This window comes from Cervus elaphus, chromosome 20, assembly GCF_910594005.1.
Source record: "Cervus elaphus chromosome 20, mCerEla1.1, whole genome shotgun sequence".
In the NCBI taxonomy this organism is placed as follows: domain Eukaryota; kingdom Metazoa; phylum Chordata; class Mammalia; order Artiodactyla; family Cervidae; genus Cervus; species Cervus elaphus.
The window spans coordinates 40,486,707-40,509,076 of NC_057834.1; the positions used below are offsets into that span (position 1 = coordinate 40,486,707).

The window sequence follows — 22,370 nt, forward strand, 5'->3', positions numbered from 1 at the left end:
TCCATAATGACTGTATCAGTTTAAACTCCCACCCCTAGTGAAAGAAGATTCCCTTTTCCCTTTTGTCTTCGAAGGCTGAGCTCTAAAGAATTGATGCTTTTGAACTGTGGTGTTGGAGAAGACTCTTGAGAGTCCCTTGGACTGCAAGGAGATCCAACCAGTCAATCCCAAAGGAAATCACCCCTGAATATTCACTGGAAGATGCTGGAGCTGAAACGCTGATACTTTGGCCACCTGATTCAAAGAGCCAACTCAATGGAAAAGACCCTGATGCTAGGAAAGATGGAAGGCAGGAGGAGAAGGGGGCAACAGAAGATGAGACGGTTGGATAGCAATGCCAATTCAATGGACATGAGTTTTTGCAAACTCCAGAAAATAGTGAAGGACTGAGAAGCCTGGCCTGCTGCAGTCCACTGAGTTGCAAAGTGTCAGACATTGCTTAATGACTGAACCACATCAACAGTGTCAAAGAGTGTTCTTCCTATGTTTTCCTCTAAGAGTTTTAGGGACTATGGTCTTACATTTAGATCTTTAAACCATTTTGAATTTATCTTTGTGTATGGTGTTACTAAGAAGCCGCTGCTCTTCTCCTGTGCCATTCTGGGCTTTGCCCTCCCAGGGACCATGGGGCTCTTTTGCCTGGTGGCAGCCTTTCTCCCCTCTTCGCCATGTGAGGGAGCCATTTCCACCTCCCATGGTTCTTTTCCCGTGTCTCGTCTGCGCTGTATGTCCCTTTTCCTGTATCTCCCCAGGCAGCAGGGGAAAGTGTTGGCTCAGAGCTTGACAGAAGGAAGACAAATAAATACTGTATTAATAAGAAAAAAAGAAAAAGATAAAATCTGTGCACGAAACTCCTGCATAAGAAATATGGTGAGAGTTCCACTAACCACTGAACAATTCTTGAACGCTAGCTGGGTATTCACAATTCAACTTATTTCTGATACTCTTTATCTGGAGACAGTATCAGATTCCATAGGTTAACTGTTCAGTCCTCTATGACAGACCCCTGTCACCACTTAAGACACCAGTCAAAAGTCCAGTTTGTCACCTGAGCTTCTGACCAACTAGTTACAGATGGGAGGTTTCAGTGACCTCCTCCTTAGGTTAGATTACTTTGCCAGAGTAGCTCACAGAACCAAAGAAAATTCTTTACATGCACTCACTGCTCTATTGTAAAATGATACGGTACAGGATACAGATGAGTACCAAACAGACAAAACACACAGAGCAAGGTATGTGGCCAGGGCTGTGGTGCTTCCATGCACTCTCCAGGTGTGCCACTCTCCCTGCACCTCTAATTTTCAACAACCCAGAAGACCTTCAAACCCCAAATTACTGAGATTTTTATGAAGGCCTCATTTTCAGCCCACCTCTCTCCTCATCAACATTAGAGGCAGGGGCTAAAAATCCCAAACTTCTAATCCAATGCTGTAAAGAGCAATATTGCTTAAGAACCTGAAATACTAGATCCATGAATCAAGGAAAATTGGATGCAGTCAAGCAGGAGATGATAAGGTTGAACATCAACATCATAAGAATCATTGACCTAAAGTGGACAGAAATGGGTGAATTTCATTCAGATGACCATTATATATACCACTGTGGGCAAGAGTCCTTTAGAAGAAATGGAGCAGCCCTCAAGAGTCCAAAATTCGGTACTCGGACACAACCTCAAAAACAGCAGAATGATCTCAGTTCATTTCCAAGGAAGACCATTCAACATCACTGTAATTCAAGTCTACACCCCAACCACTGATGTGCACGAAGTTGAAGTTGACTGGTTCTGTGAACACCTACAACACCCAGAACTAGCACCAGAGAAAGATGTCCTTTTTATCATAGTGTATTGGAATGCAAAAGTAGGAAATCAGGAGATACCTGGAATAACAGGCAAGTTTGACCTTGGAGTACAAAATGAAGCAGGGCAAAGGAAAGAGAGTTTCATCAAGGGAACAGGCTGGTCATAGCAGACACATTTTTCCAACAACCCAAGATATAGCTCCACACATAGATATCACAAAAGGTCAATGTTGAAACAAGATTGATTACGTTCTTTGCACTTCAAGATGGAGAAGTTCTATACGGTCAGCAAAAACAAGACACAGAGCTGACTGTGGCTGAGATCATGAGTTCCTTATTGCAAAATTCAGATTTAAAGTGAAGAATGTGGGGAAAACCTTAGGCCATTTAAGTTTGACCTAAATCGGATCCCTTATGCTTATATACTGGAGAGGATGAATAGATTCAAGGGATGAGATATGATAGACAGAGTGCCTGAGTAACTATGGATGGAAGTTTGTAACATTATGTAGGAGGTAGTGACCAAAACCATTCCAAAGAAAAAGAAATGCAAGAAGGCAAAGTGGTTGTCTGAGGAGGTTTTAGAAATAGGTGAGGAAATATGAGAAGAGTAAGGCAAGGGGGAAAGGGAAAGCTATACCCAGCTGAAGGCAGAATTCTAGAGAACAGGAAGGGGAGATAAGAAAGCCCTTTAAGTGAGGTGTGCAAAGTAATAGAGAAAAACAATAGAATGGGAAAGAATAGAGATGTCTTACAGATAATTGGAGATATCCAGCAGACCATTCATGCAAGGATGGGCAGGAAAAAGGGCAGACAAAATAAGGCCCTAACAGAAGCAGAAGAGATTAGGAAAAAGTGACAAGAATATACATAAAAGCTATACAAAAGAAGTCTTAATGATACAAATAACCACGATGGTGTGATCACTCACTTAGTGTTGGACATTCTGGAGTATGAAGTCAAGTGAGCCCTAGGAAGCATTATTACAAACGAAGATAGTGATGGTGACTGAATTTCAGCTGAGCTATTTAAATCCTAAAAGATAATGCTGTTAAAACACTGCACTAATATTTCAGTAGGGCTTCCCTGGTGGCTCAGAGGTTAAAGCGTCTGCATGCAATGCTGATGACCTGGGTTCGATTCCTGGGTCGGGAAGATCCCCTGGAGAAGGAAATGGCAACCCACTCCAGTATTCTTGCATGGAGAATCCCATGGACGGAGGAGCCTTATGGGCTACAGTCCACGGGGTCGCAAAGTGTCAGACACGACTAAGCGACTTCACTTTCAATATGTCAGTAAATTTGGAAACATCAGCAGTGGCCACAGCACTGGGAAAGGTCATTATTCATTCCAATCACAAAGAAGGGTAAGGCCAAATCACATTCATATTACCTTACATTACTCTCATTTCACATGCTAGCAGGTTAGGTTTAAAATCCTTCAACCTAGGCTTCATCAATATGTGAACCCAGAACTTCCAGATGTATAATCTGTGTTTTAAAAAGGCAGAAGAACCAGAGATCAAATTGTCAACCATCACTGGATTGTGGAGAAATCAAGGGAATGCCAGAAAAATATGTACTTCTGCTTCATTCACTATGCTAAAACCTTTGATCGTGCGGATCACAACAAACTGTAGAAAATTCTTAATGAGGTGGGAGTACCAGACCACCTTACCTGTCTCCTGAGAAACTGCATGCAGGTCAAGAGCAACAGTTAGAACTGGACATGAAGCAGCTGACTGGTCCAAAATTGGGAAAGGAGTACGACGAAGGAGTATTATTGTTATCCTACATATTTAATTTATATGCAGAGTACATCATGGGAAACCGCAGGTTGGAAGAATAACAAGCTGGATTGAATGTGTGTGTGTGTGTGTGTGTGTGGGTATGTGTGTGAAATTCACTCAAGAATTTACACAGACAAGAACTTTGGTCACCATACTCATGTTAACAGTTAACAGCATGTAAGACACTGCAGGGCATGTGTTAATAATCAGGAAACATTTGTGAATAAATTAATTTTTATGAGTACACTGAGTTGAATACATTCTTTTCTACTTTTTTACAAATAGGGAAACTGAGGCTAAGAGAATTCAATTGTTTTCAGGAAGGTACAATGTAGAAAGAGGTTCGACCTGGGTTTGATCTCTGGGTTGGGAAGATTTCCTGGAAAAGGAACAAATGAATTTTATTTTATTCATATTTGATGAATAGTTTCAGTCAGTTCAGTCACTCAGTCATGTCTGACTCTGCGACCCCAAGAATCGCAGCACACCAGGCCTCCCTGTCCATCACAAACTCCCGGAGGTTACTCAGACACATGTCCATCGAGTCGGTGATGCCATCCAGCCATCTCATCCTCTGTCATCCCCTTCTCCTCCTGCCCCCCAATCACTGCCTGCATCAGAGTCTTTTCCAATTAGTCAACTCTTCGCATGAGGTGGCGAAAGTACTGGAGTTTCAGCTTCAGCATCAGTCCTTCCAATGAACACCCAGGACTGATCTCCTTTAGGATGGACTGGATGGATCTCCTTGCAGTCCAAGGGACTCTCAAGAGTCTTCTCCAACACCACAGTTCAAAAGCATCCATTTTTCGGCACTCAGCTTTCTTCACAGTCCAACTCTCACATCCATACATGACCAGTGGAAAAACCATAGCCTTGACTAGATGGACCTTTGTTGGCAAAGTAATGTCTCTGCTTTTCAATATGCCATCTAGGTTGGTCATAACTTTCCTTCCAAGGAGTAAGCGTCTTTTAATTTCATGGCTGCAATCACCATCTGCCGTGATTTTGGAGCCCAGAAAAATAAAGTCTGACACTGTTTCCACTGTTCCTCCATCAATTTCCCATGAAATGATGGGACCAGATGCCATGATCTTAGTTTTCTGAATGTTGAGTTTTAAGCCAACTTTTTCACTCTCCTCTTTCACTTTCATCAAGAGGCTTTTTAGTTCCTCTTCACTTTCTGCCATAAGGTTGGTGTCATCTGCATATCTGAGGTTATTGATATTTCTCCCTGCAATCTTGATTGCAGCTTGTGTTTCATCCAGTCCAGCATTTCTCATGATGTACTCTGCATATAAGTTAAATAAGCAGGGTGACAATATACAGCCTTGATGTGCTCCTTTTCCTATTTGGAGCTAGTCTATTGTTCCATGTCCTGTTCTAATCATTTCTTCCTGAACTGCATATAGATGTCTCAAGAGACAGGTCAGATGGCTAGTTTGGCTCCATGTAAAACCGTAGGTTCAAGAAATATTTTCCCTTGGCATCGCTCCTTCCTCTACGAGCATGTATATTTGCTGCTGATTTCTTCTCTGTCTCACGTCTCATTTAGTCTCTCTTCCACTCATCCCCCAGACAGTCAACTTCTCTCCTAGATAACCACTATTACTAGGTTCTAAGTAAAATCTAGAAAGCCTTCATGGAGCTATTATATGTAGCTATTCAGAGATTTAATTTACTACAGATGCTTTCATTATCCATTATTTGAAAAAAGTGAGTATCACCTGTCTTTTAGTCATTTTCTCTGTGTATCAGGAATTAATTATCTCTCTTTCCATGTCAGTAACCTCATTAAGCACTTCTTTTTTTTTTAAAGAAAGCCTGATCCTCCTTCCTTTATAAACATAAGTGACAACCCATAAAATTTATTGGTAAAAAATACCTTTGGAATTCGTTTGTAATTCATGAGGCAAGAAGAGGAAGTTTAAAATTATGTTGGTAGAACTGTTCTAAGTCACATGTTCCTTAGATAATTCTCTTGCTCCAGCAGGCCCCACCTAGTTCCTAACACTTCAACATGAAAAAAAATGTTGTGAAAAAACCTGACCCATCCCAAGACATCCCTGTTCCTTCTGGGATCCCTGAAGGATGTCTGTTTCCTAACAGTGATCTTGGTTACTCCACTGTGGAATCTCAGAAGAACAGCTGTCCTCATTTTGGTTCTCTGAGATACTGAGAAAAGGATCAGGACCAGGGCTCAATCTAAAAAAGTTCCTACCTCTTCAAATGCCCAGGTTATGTCACTGATCTTTTTTTTTTTTTTTTTTTCCTATACCACACCAAGCCAATCAAGGAACATTGCAGACACCACACAGCCTTCTTTCAGGAGAGACCACAAAGCATGAAATATTCCCTCAGGCAGTGGGAGGACCTTTCTTACTAGTAAGAAAGTGTGGATTCTGAAATTGCCTTCAGACTGAAGCCTTAGAATTAGCAGTGATGTCAGCTTTAAGACACAGAGGGGCAGGGCAAGGGTCTTAGGGAGGGGGCCCTCACTCTAAACAATCCTACTTTAATCACATTTTGGGGCATGTTTCACATTATTTAGTTATTGTGAGTAGTTATTCATAATTTGTATTAGTTTTGCTGCCTTTTAGAGCTCTCAATTCTTCTTTTGAAATTTATTTTTAATTAAAGGATAACTGCTCCACAATGTTGTGGTGCTTTCTGCCATACGATATGTGGATCAGCTTTAAGTACACATGTATCCCCTCCACCTTGAGCCTCACTTTCACCCCATTGCCCCCCATCCCATCCCTCTAGATCATCACGGAGCACAAGGCTGAGCTCCCTATGCTATTCAGCAACTTTCCATTAGCCATCTATTTTACACATGGCGATGCATATATTTCAAAGCTACTCTCTCAATCCATCCCACCCTCTCTTTCTCTTTCTGTATTCAGAAGTCTTGTACTCTACATCTGCATTTCTATTCCTGCTCTGCAAACAGGTTCATTAGCAACATTTTTCTAGATTTCATATATATGTGTTAAAATGCGATATTTGTTTTTCTCTTTCTGACTGATTCACACTGTGTAACAGGCTTTAGATTTGTCCACCTCAGTTAAACTGCACTCCTATCTGTTCCTTTCTATAGCTGAGTAACATTCCGTTGTATATATGTATAACAACTTCTTTACCCATTCATTTGTTGATGGACATCTAAGTTTCTTCCATGTCCTGGCTGTTGGAAACAGTGCTGCAATGAACACTGGAGTACATATGCCTTTTTGAATTACAATTTTCTCAGGGCATATGCCCAGAGAAGTGTCCCCAGGGATTGCTGGGCCATACGGTAATTTTATTGCTATTTTTTTAAGGATCTCCATACTGTTCTCCATAGCGTCTCTAACACTGGGGTACATTTGTCTTTTGAATCACAATTTACTCAGGACATATGCCCATGTGACCTTTTACTTCCATGAGTTTGACTGTTTTCAATACCTCATATAAGGGGATTCATGCAGTGTTTGTCCTCCTGTGTCTGGCTTACTTCTCTTCGCGGAATGTCTTGCAGGTTGATCCATGTTGTCTCATATGACAGGATTTCCTTCTTTTTAAGGAGGAATAATAATCCATTGTATGTATAGACTACAGTTTATTTATCCATTCATCTGTTGATGGACATTTAGGTTGTTAACACATCTTGGTTACTGTGGGTACTGCTGCAGTGAACTTGAAAGTGCTCATATGTCTTTGAGACCCTGATTTAAATTATCTTGGATAAATACACAAATGTGGAATGGGTAATACATACGGTAGTTCTGTTTTCTATTTTTTAACGTTTGAGTAACATTCATATTGTTCACAACAATTAAATGTGCAATAATTTTTTAAAACACCATCCTTGTAGAGAAGGGGGACAAAAAGAAGCAAATGTAGACAAATATGGGAAACCTATTGAAAATGTGTCCATTTCCCCAGTACCCCTTAATGGTTGAGTACCCCTTACCATCCCACTAACAGGTTAAAATATCCTTATTTGCTTCACAACCTCACCAACTTTTGCTAGGACTTCGTGTTTTTCTGATTACAGTCATTCTAACAGGTGTGAAGTGATATGTCACTGTGTGTTTGATTTTCATATCCTTGATGATCAGTAGTGATATTAAACTCCTTTTTAATATGTCTTCTGTAAACAGAACTCTCTTCAAATCCCTTGCATATTTAAAATAAAAGCTGCTAAATTTTTTGCCATTATGTCATAGAAGTTTCTTATATATTTTGGAAATTAACCCCTTATCAGATATACGGGGGCTCATATTTCCATAGGACCGATCATGTAATGTGCCTTACAGTAGGCATTTTGTTGTTTTTATAGCAAAATTTTGAGGCAGGTATAGTTTTCATCTCTAATTACATCTGTGTAAATAAACTGATCTTCAGGGAGGTTGGTAAATATTTAATGTCACACAGTACTGGTGTGCATGAATGTCTGCATAGCTAAGGCACTCAAGTTTTCCCTGGAAAGCATAGTGCAAATTATTAGCTGAAGTGTTATTTCCTTATTATTATGATGCTTACTTTATTATTATTATTATTAATATATCAAGTAAAGGTATTATTTATTTAATTTGTTATTATCACTCTGTGGTTCAACAAATTATACTAATAAATTACCAATGGATTCTATGTCACCCATCATTTATTTATTTAGGGAAAAATATCCAATGATTGAATGGTGGAATGAATGATTCATGGAGCTTCATTCCCTGGGTGTACTAAGAAAGTCTGAAAACACACCAAATGTCATTTCAAAAAAGGGCCTGATAGAGTTGACTGAATTAACAGCTGTAGTGTAAATTAGCACCTGATATTTGAGCGGTACTCGTGGAAAAGCTTCTAAATGGATACAGTCCAGATATTGAGACAATTTTGAAGATAATGAGATGAGAGGAATTTGGGTTCCTAGTAGGCCGAGAAACAGCAGACAAGCAACAGTAATAACCGGACGAGGAAAAATGAACTGGTTCAAAGTAGGGAAAGGAGTAAGTAAAGGCAGTATATTGTTACCCTGCTCATTTAACTTATATACAGAGTACATCATGCACACTGCTGGGCTGGATGAAGTACAAGCTGGAATCAAGATTTCCAGGAGAAATATCAATAACCTCAAGTATGCAATGACACCACCCTTGGGGCAGAAAGAAAAAATGAACTAAAGATCCTCTTGATGAAAGTGAAAGAGGAGAGTGAAAAAGTTGGCTTAAAACTACACATTCAAAAAACTAAGATCATAGTGTTTGATCCCATCACTTCATGGGAAATAGATGGGGAAAAAAATGAAAATAGTGACAGACTTTATTTTCTTGGGCTCCAAAATCACTGAGGACTGAGACTGCAGTCATGAAATTAAAAGACGCTTGCTCATGGGAAGAAAACTATACCAAACCTAGACAGTGTATCAAAAAGCAGAGACATCACTTTGGTGACAAAGGTACCATACTCAAAGTTATGGTTTTCCCAGTAGTCATGTATGGATGTCAGAGTTGGACCATAAAGAAGGCTGAGCACTGAAGAACTGATGCTTTTGAACTGTGGTGCTGGAGGAGACACATGAGAGCCCCTTGGACAGCAAGGAGATCAAACCAGTCAATCCTAAAGGAAATCGACTCTGAATATTCCTTGGAAGGACTGATATTGAAGCTGAAGCTCCAATATTTTGACCTCCTGATGTGAGGAGCCAACTCATTGGAAAAGACTTTGATGTTGGGAAAGATTGAAGGCAGGAGGAGAAGGGGATGACAGAGGGTGAGATGGTTGGATGGCATCACTGAGTCAATGGACATGAGTTGAGCAAACTCTGGGAGATAGTGAAGGACAAGGAAGTCTGGCGTGCTGCAGTCCATGGGGTTGCAAAGAGTCGGACACGAATGAGCAACAGAACAGCAGCAAACAACACTAGACCACAAATGACTCATGGTCAGGGGGCGGCAAAATTAGAGTTTCATGAAGGGGTCTCAGTCTATGAGCTTATGGCCGAGAAACCTGAGGGATCATGTTGTCCCTTGTTGTCCCTTGTTTCCCTTGATCATAATGTTCAAGTCCATTATGGAGCCATGTGAAAACACAACTGAAATGAGACTGTTAGTACGGGAAAATCATGATAGACTTTGTGGCCACGTTTAAGTCATTTAATTGTCAAGAAAAGCCCAGAAATCAGTAGAATGTGGTATAAGGGGAATTTAGAAAAACTGTGGGTGGGAGTTAAGATATGTACGGTAAGTACACCCTAGTTATTACCACTGAGGGAGACAAAGCTGGGTGCTGAAGGTGAAATGGAATGGGGTAGTAAGCTTTCCATACGATATGCTTTGGGAGCTGGGGAATGTGGGGAGCACAATCCTAACCATGGAGGAGCAGTACCATTGTCAAAGAGTTCCTCATATTTCCTAACTGGTGCATGACATTGGCACTGGGGCTTTGAGACAATGTATTGAGTGACTCACTCTGCACTCCCTCAGTGAAGGGTGAGGAAGTCCATGGGCAATGGAGTTTTGTGATATCAGCATGAGTGTGGCAATGTATTTTTGAGATTGCAAGCACGTGGTATTTGGGGTGGGAAACAAGTGCATCATGACAGATCTGGGATGTTCCCTCTGGGTGGAGCTGCCTGGTCCTTATAAAAGGAGTCTCTATCACCTTGCTGCTATCTTCGTGATACTCAGTCATAGGTCTTCTTTGAAGCCTCTGGTGAGTACAATTTTAGAGGTTTTTAGCACTTGTGTGGGAGGGTATAACCTTAGGGTAGAAGTGGCTGCATTTTAACAAATTAGTGCTCTCTATGGGAATAAGAAGGTAAAGAGAATTTAGGGTAGTTTTCAGTACTTGTTCTTGAAGTCTTCAATGTGCTCTTAAATGTGACGAGAGGAATGAAATCAATGGCACAATCTTAACCTAGGGAGAGTAAGGGAGATGAGATGTTGTTTCAGTGCAGACTACATTAATTGCAAATGAAGCCTTCTCAGCCTTCATTCCCACTGAGGCTGAGTTTGGGCCTTTGCATTTCTCCTCGGAAGACAACAGTCAAGTCAGTTAGACCAGCAACCAGGATCTCATGGGAGAAGTTAGTAGAGATGTGTTTTGAGATGGGCTACAAGTTTCACATCCTGATTATTCTTCTTCAGAGTATGTTTGTATTCACACAGCACTTGTGTAAGTAATTTTTTTCTTTAGAGAGTCGTAGAGTAGGACTCCCTGTTAATAGAAGAAGAGGATTTTGTTGTGAACAATGCTGTCTGTTTGTATTTCAGATTCCTTGCGACCCAGGAGGGATGTCTTACCATCAGCACCCACATCCACATCAGCATGAGCATCAGCATCACCATCAGCATCAGGTCAAGGAGCCCTGCCATCCTCCTCCAAAAGTGTGCACACAGAAGTCCCATGAGCCTTGCCCACCTCATCCATGCCCACCTCCAGTGAGCCAGCAGAAATGCCCTCCTGGGCCACCATGCCCACCATGCCCACCATGCCCACCATGTCCACCATGCGAGCAGAAGTGTCCACCCAAGTGGAAGTAACAGCACCAGATTTCATCTGGACCAAGAAACAACAAGATCCAGGCTCTTCCATTGCTCTCCCTTCGGCCATGGTGATGGACTGCATCTTCCTTAACCTCCCTCCGGGACCAACGGCTGACAGAGTAAAGGGTGGATTCCTGAAGCTGACACCACCTTGTTGGATAAAGAGCCACAGAATCATCTCCTGATGGCTCTTTGCCATGTGCCTGTCTATAATCTGGGTTGTGATCTCTACCTTGTACTTTGTGAGCACTTAGTGTGTCTATTCTTTTGCTTCTCCAATAAAGCCTGTGTCATAGTGGAGCCCACATTTCTTCTTCTGTTTTTCTTTTTTTTTGCACTTTGTGTTTTTAATGTCTCCTGTCAACTACAGGTATTCTTCTGTGTGTTCCTTTTACTCCCATTGGATTTTCAGAGTTAGACTTTTCCATCATCGAGTTCAGCTTTGCCTGAAATATGTCTTTTGGATCAGATCCATCAAGGAATTCTTTCATTGGTTTCAAACAAGTCTATCTCTCTACCTTGTAGGACCCTTAATAGAACTGAATTCTGTCAGCCTCAGTTTCTTCACCTGAGAAATTTAGGAAAGAATGTATTCAACTCAGTGTACTCATAGAAATTAATATATACACAAATATTTCCTAATTATTGATACATGCCAGGCCATCTCTTATATGCTAGGGACATGATCATGATGACCAACGTCCTTCTCCATCTGAATTCTTGGGCATTTTACACATACACACCCAAATGCAGAAGACAAATAATAGTCTTGCGTGTGTATGTGTGAGAGAAAATTTGGAGAAAAGTTCTTCCAAAGTGGCTTTTTGGGCAATGACCTGAGCAAAGAAATGAGTGAGCTTTGGGTGTGTATCTGGGATACACTGTACAATGAGAGGAGTTGGCGAGTGCTAAGGCAGAGCAAATTAACCACAGAAAGGACAGTGATCAAGGAGACACTGCCTTCAAATGGGGTCAGAGAGGTTGGAATGCAAAGATTTAGTAATGATTGTCATTATTTATTCATAGTTTGACAGCCATACTCTGCTGATGGCCTAACGGCCTCAAATTTTATATCTATGCAATTCTCAACTATAAATTAAAGATAAATCAAAATTGCTGAATGAATTGTAGGATTGCATTATAGAGCTGCACTAATTAAGACAGGTTGCTATCCCACAAGAAAAGACACAGAGATCAATGCAATAAAAGAACATCCAGAGATAGATCCACACCATAGATGGTCAACTGATTTCCAACAAGGATGTCTAGGTAATTCAACAGACGCAAAATAACCTTGCCAATAAATGGTAATCAAACTGTTGGATACTGATACAGAAATAATTGAAACTTGGCCTTTACCTAACACCATATAAACATTAACTCAATTTGTATCATAGACTAAAACATAAGATCTAAGACTCTACAATTTCTAGAGGAAAACATAGGAGAAAATCTTAGCTGTGATGGGTTAGGCTAACTATTAATAAAAATCAGTATCCAAAATACGTAAATAACTCATAAACTCAGTCATAAATAGACACTGAATAGAAAACTTGGCAACAGTCACTTTACAAAGAAAATGCCTTCATATGGTCAGCAAAATTATTTTTAGAGCTTCTGAAAGTCACTAGCATTTAATGAGGAGTATTCAAAATTCAAATATGATGGGTAAATCCTTCAAAAGTATGGAAATGACAAACTAATTAAGACACAGGACAAGCAGCAAATACACTACACCCCTGGGAGAAGTCTGGAATTGTTGCAATAACTTTAGAAAACAGTTTGGCATTATCTGTAAAAGTAGAAGTTGGATACTTCTGGGAACATCCCCTAGAGAAATGTGTGAACATGTGCACTAACAGACATGGAGAAAATGCCCCAGTGTTCCTAACAGCTCCAAAAAGGAAACAACTTTGAGGTCAACCAATAGTACAGCAAAGAGAGAAATGAAGTGCTGTATAGCCATACAAGGATATTCTAAAATTCACTGGTGGATAAACTAAAGCTGCTGCTGCTGCTAAGTAGCTTCAGTCGTGTCCAACTCTGTGCTACCCCACAGGCGGAAGCCCATCAGGCTCCTCCGACCCTGGGATTCTCCAGGCAAGAACACTGGAGTGGGTTGCCATTTCCTTCTCCAATGCATGAAAGTGAAAAGTGAAAGTGAAGTCGCTCAGTCGTGTCCGACTCTTAGTGACCCCATGGACTGCAGCCTACCAGGCTCCTCTGTCCATAGGATTTCCCAGGCAAGAGTACTGGAGGGGGTGCCATTGCCTTCTCGAAACTAAAGCTACATGGTGTCAATTGAAAGATGAGAGACACAAATATTGTTTACAGTTTAATTTCATTTATACAGTAAAAAGCTAGTAACTTAACTATAATTTTTAGAGATATTCCTATACCAATGTTTAAAAACCAAAAGAAAAAGCAAGAAAGTGATTATTAGGAGTCATGATTGTGGTCACTTCAAATGGAGAAGGTATGGGATGCAATTTAATAAGAAAACCTGGGTCTTTTGAAGGGTTTGGAGTGTTTTTTTTTCTTAACTTAATGTTTCTTGACAATAAAGAAATCAGTTTGTAATTATCCACTTCATAGAGCAAAGCTGTATGAACTTTCTGAATGTGTTGATCATGTTATCCTAAAATCAAACAAAATTTTATTTTTTGTTTTCATTTTTCTTCTGTTTTTTCAAGACAAAATTGGGGAGGGAATCATGTCAATAATATTAGGCCAGAGCCCTATCCAAGAGTACAAAGTCAACCCCCCTAAAAATAAAATTAATTATCAGTGTTGAAAGCACAACAACAGTAAACTATTCTATGCATTTTATTACCTATAAGGTGATAGAACTTAATGGAGTCAACTTCCCTATAAGATGGGAACACTGTTAATAATAGACCTATCTTTCATATCATCAATATCATCAAATAAATTTTTGCTTTGCAAAAGAATTAATTTTTTAAATTAATTTAATTTTTATTGAAGAATCCTTGCTTTACAGGATTTGCTGTTTTCGGTCACACCTCAATGTGAATCAGCCATAGGTATACATATATTCCTTAGTCCCCTTAACCATTTTTAAAAGATGTCTTTAAAAGATCATATGTACTTTCAGTTAGAAGAAAATAGATGATGTGATAGTAGAGAATTACATAGAAAGTTGAGACTCTGAACTTCAGCATAGTATGGCTGGAAAACTGTGAATAAATTATCAAAACCTTTGATACATCTTTCAGATCCAATGTCTTCAATCCCATTTGGAGACATCGTCCCTTTGATGACTGTTCTCCCTGCAGTTACTCTGCCCTGCCTCAGCACTCACCATCTCCTCTCACTGGTAGTGTACCCCAGATACTCAAGGCTCACTCTTCTCTTCACTCAAATCTTTGCCCTAAAACTCACTTTGGAAAAGCTTTTCTACACAGTTGTCTCTAACATAGCCCCATGAATCACTATTATTTGCCTTGTATGTGCGTGTGTGTGTGTGTGTGTGTGTGTGTGTGTGTGTGTGTGTGTGCGTGCGTGCAAACTCCCTTCAAGAGTTTAGATGGAAAAAGGACTTTAGTCACCATTCTCATGTCCCTAGCACATAAGAGACTGCCTGGCTTGTGTTAATAATTAGGAAACTTTTGTCAGTAAGTTAATTTCTATGAGTACACTGAGTTGAATAGATTCTTGCCTACTGGTTTTCAAATCGGGAAACTGAGACTGAGAGAATTCTTTTCAGGGTCTTCAAAGTAGACAAAGATAGAAACAAGTCTGAAACCAATGAAGGAATTCTCTGATCGATCCAGTCCAAAAGACATACTTCAGGCAAAGCTGAACTCAATGGTGGAAAAGTCTAATCTGATAATCCAATCGGAATGAACAGGAACACTCAGAATACTTGTAGTTGACAGAAGAGATGAAAAACACTATATGCAAAAAACAAAAGAAAGAATGAAATAAATAAATACATAATGGGCTATGAATATGCTTTATTGGAGCAGCAAAGGAATAGACACACTAAGGGCTCAAGGGTAGAGATCACACGCGGATAACAGACAGGCACATGGCAAAGAGGATCAAGCGATGATCCTGCTGCTCTTCCAACAACGTGGTGTCAGCTTCAGGAGCCAAGCCTTTTCTCTGTCGGCTGTCACTCCAGGAGGAAGATTAAGGAAGATAGAATCCGTCACCATGGTCGAAGGGAGGACAATGGAAGAGCCTGGATCTTGGTGCCTTTACTTTCACTTGGGTGGACACTTCTGCTTGCATGGTGGGCATGGTGGCCCAGGAGGGCATTTCTGCTGGCTCACTGGAGGTGGGCATGGATGAGGTGGGCAAGGCTCATGGGACTTCTGTGTGCACACTTTTGGAGGAGGATGGCAGGGCTCCTTGACCTGATGGTGATGCTGCTGATGCTGATGTGGATGATGGTGGTGAGACATCCTTCCTGGGTGTCAAAGAATCTGAAATAGAAACAGACAACATTCTTCATAACTGAGTGTCTGAATGGTAGAACATTTAGCTGCGCCAAAAACCCTCCCATCACTAAGGACTCTTCTGGATTCCTAATACAGTCTTTCAGGTTTTTTATAGCTTCTTTACCCTTCTTTTTTAGCATCTCTTGCCCTCAGACCTTCAGTCTTTTCTGGTTAGTCTCTCCTTCTACCACTTTCTAAAACAAAATTGCCTACAGAGGCGTTGTACAAATACAATCATACTCTCAAGAAGAATCTGGATAATAAACTTGTAGCCAATCCCCAAACAAATCTCTACTTATTTCTCCCATGAAATCTTGGTTTCTGGCCAAACTGACCTGACTCTGGGCTTCTGAGGAGAAATGCAAAGGCCCAGATTAGGCCCTCAATGGGATTGAATGCTGAGAAGGGTGCTTTTGGAACTAATGTATGCTGTGCTATAGCACTGTATCTCATCTCCCTTACTCTCTCTCAGGTTAAGACTGTGCCTCTGACTCCATTTTCTCCTCACATTTAAGATCACATTCATGACCAAATACCAAAAGTTTACCCCTAAATCCTCATTACCTCCTTTGTCCCATACAGAACACTAATTGCTTCAATTAAAGCCACTTCTTCCCCCAGATTAAACCCTACCACTCAAGTTCCCAAAAGATCTCTAAGAGTTGTGCTCACCAGAGGCTCCAAAGAAGACCTTTGACTGTCACGACAATGACAGCCCTGTGATGGAGACTCCTTTTATAAGGACCAGGCAGCTCCACCCAGGGGGACCATCCCAGGACTGGCATGATGCACTTGTTTCCCACCCAAAATACCACACGCTAGCCATCTCAAAAATAAATTGCCACACTCATGCTGATATCACAGATCTCCCTTGTCCATGGACTTCTTTATCCTTCACTAAGGAAGTGCAGAGTGATTCACTGGAGACCTTGTCACATATTGCCTGTGCCATTGTTATGCACCGGTTAGGAAATATGAGGAATTCTTTGACAATAGTTTTGCTCTGACAACAATAGTTGTTGTTTCCCTTGATGATCGAGACTAGGATTTACTAACCTCACATATCTTAACCCCTACCCACAGTTTTTTTAATCTCGCGTTCCTCACACCATGCCCCAGTGGTCTCTAGGCTTTTCTTGACAATTAAATGACTTGGGGCCACAAAGTCTTATCTTGTTTTTCTAGTTTTCTAGTTTCTAGTGTTGGCCGTCTCATGCCAGGTGTGTTTTCACATGGCTCCATTCATGGACTTCGAGAGGACAACTTGATCTTTCAGTTTTCTAGGCCATAAGGGCACAAGTTGAGATCCTTTGCTGAAGCTCTACTTTTGCAAATTTATACACTGATCTGGTCTCCGCAGCCACATGACCATGAGCAACTTGTAATCTGCTAGAAACTCAAATTCCTTTCTTCTCATTATCTTCAAAATTGACTTACTGTCTCGGCTGTATCCATACATAAAGAAGATTTTCCTCTAATACTCTGCAAATATCCTATGCCACTTTACAATAGTTAATTCAAATTACTCTATCAGGCCATTTTTTTTTTTTTTGAAATGACATTTAGTGTGTTTTCAGACATTCTTAGTATACTCAGGGAATGAAGCTCCACGAGTCGCCGACCCTGCCATTCAATCCATGGATATTTTTCTCTAAACAAATAAACTAAGCATGACATAGACCCCATATTTATTAGTATAATTATTTGAAACCCAGCAACCCTTCAGCTAATACTAAGCACTAAACCGTCCATGGGGGACCTTGAGTGCCCTGGGTATGCAGACGTCTATAGGCACCGGTACCTATGACATTAAATATTTCCCAACCACCCTGAAGATCAGATAACTAACACTGCTGTAATTAGCGACAAAAGCTATACTGGCCTCAACATTTTGCTATGGAAACAACAAAATGTCTAATATAAGGCACATGACATAATCTGTTACCAAGTCCAAGCTTGCTCTGCTCGCTGCAGTGAATCTGAGATGAGGTGTCTAGCCTAGGAAAATGAAAAAATGAAAGGAAAAATGTCCGTTTTCACCCAGGAATCAAACCCGAGTCTCCTGCATTGCAGGCAGATTCTTTACCGACTGAGCTATGAGGGAACCCGTCTAGACGAGGAAGGGACTTTATTTAGGAACCCGCTGGCTGAGACAATGGCAAGCTAGTGCCTCAAAATAATCATCTTGCTGGGGCCTAGTTGCCAGGGTCTTTTATGGATCAGAAATGGGGTGCAGGTAAGGAAACAAAGTAAAAGACTACTCAATCCTTGCAAATGTCCCCTAGTATGGCAAGCCTCAGGCGGGGGAATGTGTTAGATTCACTTCCTTACAGTCCTTCACAGATAGGCAGCTCAGGTTATCTCCCAAAGGCAGCCCATTACTTATGCTTACAATAACAAAGGTGGCAAGATGAGGGTTAAAATCACAGAAGCTGATCCAGCATCAATTCAAAATTAACTCTTCCTGGTTACAAGATTTAAGGATGTGAGCCCCATGTATATGATAAGTGGTTAATTTCCAAAGTATGTAAGAAGCTCCTACGACATAATAGAAAAAAATTTAACAACCTTAATTTTAAATAGGTAAGGGACATGATTAGAGCTTTCTTTAAAGAAGACATATATATATATAAAACCAGTCATCAATTGAGAAAGACATAGTGGCTATAATGTTGGCTTTAAACCAGTAATAGAGGGTTCAACAAGAACAGGAGTTTAAAATTAATACTAATCACCAGGGAGATGCAAATCAAAACCACAATGATATATCACTTCACACCTGAAGAATGATTATCATCAAAAAATCAAAATAACAAATGTTGGTGAGATGATGGAGAAAAAAGAACCCTTGTACCTCGTAGTGGGATGGCAAAATTGTGTAACCATTTTGAAGAATATGAAGGTTACTCAAAAAGTTAAAAATAGAAAAAATAGAAGTATCATAAATTTTTCCCATTCTACATCTAAACTATTTACCCAAAATAACTTAAATCACAGTCTCAAAGACATATTAGCACTCCCAAGTTCACTGGAGCAGTACTCACAAGAGCCAAAATGTGGTAACAACGTAAATGTTCATCAACAGATGCATGGATAAATAAACTGTAGTATACACATACAAAGGATTATTATTCCATCCTGAAAAGAAGGAAATGCTGTCATAATGGACAGCATGAACTAACCTGGAAGAGATTATGCCAAGAAAAATAGGCCAGAAACAGACGGACAAGTACCACAGGAATCCACTTATGTGAGGAATCGAAAACAGTCAATCTCACGGAGTAAAGAATAGAATAGTAGTTGCCAGGAACTGGCGGAGGATGGGCATGGAGTAAAACAGGGTGTTGCTAATCAATAGGTACCGTGAAAGGAAAATCTCTATTGCCAAATCAATAAACAGGAAAAGTCACAGCCATCAGCGATTTCTGGCCTCCACATGTGAATGCGGGCTCCCAAAGCTCAGTCCAGCAGATGCCGCCACCGCCATCGTGATATTGAGGAGCTGGGGGACACAAGGAGCAGCCATCTGCCAAAGCTGCCACTGCTTCAGGGGAACAAGGAAACAGGATTGGGCCCAGAGAGCTGAGGTACAGACGAAAGAAATGAATTCAGTGAGCCCAGAGGCTTGGCTCTTCCCATGCATACAATGCTAAATTCCTTCATTTGATATCTGATCTTTGACGTTCAGACTGCCCGCTCCCTTTGCTGTAAATTTGTATGTAGCCTGACTCCCACTCCCATGTTCCAAGGGGAACAGTTTTCTCAGAGGTACTGAGATGCTGTCTCCTAGGCTTGGAGTCCTAATCTTTCCCACCAAATAAAATAAACGTCTACTGTCAGGTTGTGACAATATTTTTTAGTTGACAGCCTAAAATTCCAGTCCTGAAAGGTGTATCAGTTCTAGAGATCTGCTCACAACATCAAGACTGTGTATAACAACACTGTGTCATACACTTCAAATACTGTTAAGAGGATACACCTCATGTAAAGTGTTCCTAACACAATAAAACTTTTTTTAAAAAGTAAATTGATAGAGCCACTATGGAGAACAATATGGAGATTCATTAAAAAACTAGGAGTAAAACTACCAAATGGCCCAGCATATGCCCTGAGAAAACCATGATTCAGAAAGTCCTGTGTACCCTAGTGTTCATTGCAGTGCCATTACAATAGCCAGGACATGGAAGCAACCTAGATGTCATTCAACAGATGAGTGGATAAAGATGCTGGGGCACATATATACAATGAAATATTACTCAGCCAATAAAAAGGAACAAATCTGAGTCAGTTGAATTGAGGTGGACAGGCCTAGAGCCTTTCACTCAGAGTGAGCTAAGTCAGGAAGAGAAAAACAAACATTGTATATTAACACATATGTATGGAATCTAGAAAAATAGCACTGATGAACCTCTGTCAAGGGCAGGAATAGAAATGCAGGTGTAGAAAACAAACTTGTGAACACAGTGGGGGAAGGAGAGGGTGGAAGAAATAGAGACAGTAGCATTGAAATACATGCATTGCCGCGTGTAGAATAGATGACTGATGGAAAGTTGTTTTATAGCTCAGGGACATTAGCCTGGTGCTCCGTGACAGCCTAGAGGCCTGGGATGGGTGGCAGTGGGATGGAAGTGAGGCTCAAGGTGGAGGCGATATATGTGTACTTAGCGCTGATCCACATTGTTGCATGGTAGAAACCAACAGAACATAGTACAGCAATTATCTTCCAATTAAAAATAAATTTAAAACTTATATATGTCAGCTCTAATAGGTAGAAAAACTAATACTTATGAATAACGACTCAAAATAACTAATCAAGAATGTCAAAAATACTCCAAATCTTATAAAGAATAGCACTGTGTAGACTAAGGGCCACCTCGCTAAGACCTCTGCCCTGCTCCTCTCTTTCTTCTAGCTGTTATCGCTGCTAATTAGAAGGAGTGAGTTTGAAGGCACTTTAAGAATCCATATCTTTTTACTAGTAACAGAGGTCTTCCTTCTCCACTGCCTGAGAGAAGATTTCACAGCTTGTGCTCTTTCCTGAAAGAAGACTGTGTAGCATCTGCTATGTTTCTATCTTGACTGGATTGAGGTAGTTCAGAAAAAAGTCAGTGGCGTAAGCTGGGTATTTGAAGAGGTAGGGACTTCTTTAGATTGAGTCCTGTTCCTAATCTCTTTCTCAGTCTCTCAGAGAACCAAAATGAGGACAGCTGTTCCTGCCTAGTCCTCTGAGACTCCACAATAGAGTCACCAGGATCACTACTAGGAGACAGACATCCTTCAGGAATCCTGGAAGGAACAGGAAAGTCTTGGGATGGATTAGGTGCTTTCACAACATTCTTTTCATGACAGAGTCTTAGGAACTAGGTGGTACCTGCTGGAGTAAGAGAATTATCTAAGGAATATGTGACTTAGAGCAGTTCTACCAACATAATTTTATACTTGCTTTTCTTTCTTCATGAATTGCTAATGGATTCCAAGATATCTGTACCAATAAATTCTATGGGTTGTCACATATGTTTGGTAAGTTGAAGGAGGATTAGGCTTTCTTAAGAAAAATGTGCTTTTGAGGTTGCTGACTTAGAAAGAGGGATAATTAGATCTTGATAACAGAGAAAGTGACTAAAGGACAAATGGTTCTCATTCTTTCCAAATAATGGATATTTTTTCATATAATAGATATTTTCCATTTTACAAATGGAAGCATTTGTAGCAAACTGAATCTCTGAGTCTCTCTGAAAATCATGTAATATCTACATGAGAGTTTGCTAGATTTTACTTAGAAACTAGTAATAGTGGTTATCTAGGAGAGAAGCTGACTGTCTGGGGAATGAGTAGAAGAGAGGCTAAGTAAACCATGAGGCAGAAAAGAAATCATCAGCAAATATGCGTGCTCAAAGAGTTAAAGAGCAGTGCCTCTAAAATTCCAAAGGAACATATTTTTTGAACCTACAATGTTACATGTAGCCAAACTATATAGTCAAATATGAATAAAATAATATAATTTCCACAAATATATTTTCTGATGTAGCTTCTTGAGGTTTTCTTCCAACAAACCAAAGGTAAAAACCCAAATTGAGAAACACTAAAAAAAAAAAAAAAAAAAGCTATGGAAATAAATGAGAATAATAAGTGAATGGAAACCATAGGGTGACAAGTGTTCGGGAAACCTACAGATCAACAAGATTCTACTGAGACACTTTTTCAAAGGTACCAGAAATTATATTTCCAATTGGAAACTGTGTCTAATATGAAGACAGAAAGAATGACGGGCCAGTTAATTTAAAGATGTACAATAGTCAATACTGTGGTGGTAACTGATTATCAATCTACTCTCTGGAAAGGAAAAACATGTATGTGTAGACATTGCTATTCACAGCATAACTACTACACATACTACACACATATTACATTGAACTTGAATAAAATTATTTATTTTTTAAATGGAGGGTGATTGCTTTACAATGTTGTGCTGGTTTCATACAGTAACATCAATCAGCCACAGGTATACATAAGTCTCCTCCCTCTTTGACCTCCCTGCCACCTCCCGCACTGTCAGGAAGCATTTAACAAGAGGCTTCCTGTGTGCTGTTTTGGATCTGTCAGGAACCCTCTGGCCCTTATTGATTCCTGAATAGTCAGGAATTAAGAGGAGAGGCACGCCTTTCCTGGGGCTGAGGAATCCAGGCATTTCTCATTACAGTGATAAGTACCCTCTTCCTTTTTATGAGCCAAATGGTAAAAGGTGATGGTTTGCAACTCTCTCTCTTTGATAGGGATCATCTTATGTTT

At 40.3% G+C, this 22,370-nt stretch overlaps 1 long non-coding RNA gene across 1 annotated transcript; it reads right to left on the reverse strand.

Moving 5' to 3' along the window:
• Positions 1-15,075: 15,075 nt before the first annotated feature.
• Positions 15,076-16,579, reverse strand: LOC122677250. Its single transcript, XR_006335742.1, has 2 exons — positions 16,254-16,579; positions 15,076-15,566 (listed from the first exon to the last, which is right to left on the reverse strand). It is a non-coding gene; the product is annotated as an uncharacterized LOC122677250 (long non-coding RNA).
• Between the last annotated feature and the right edge of the window lie 5,791 nt (positions 16,580-22,370).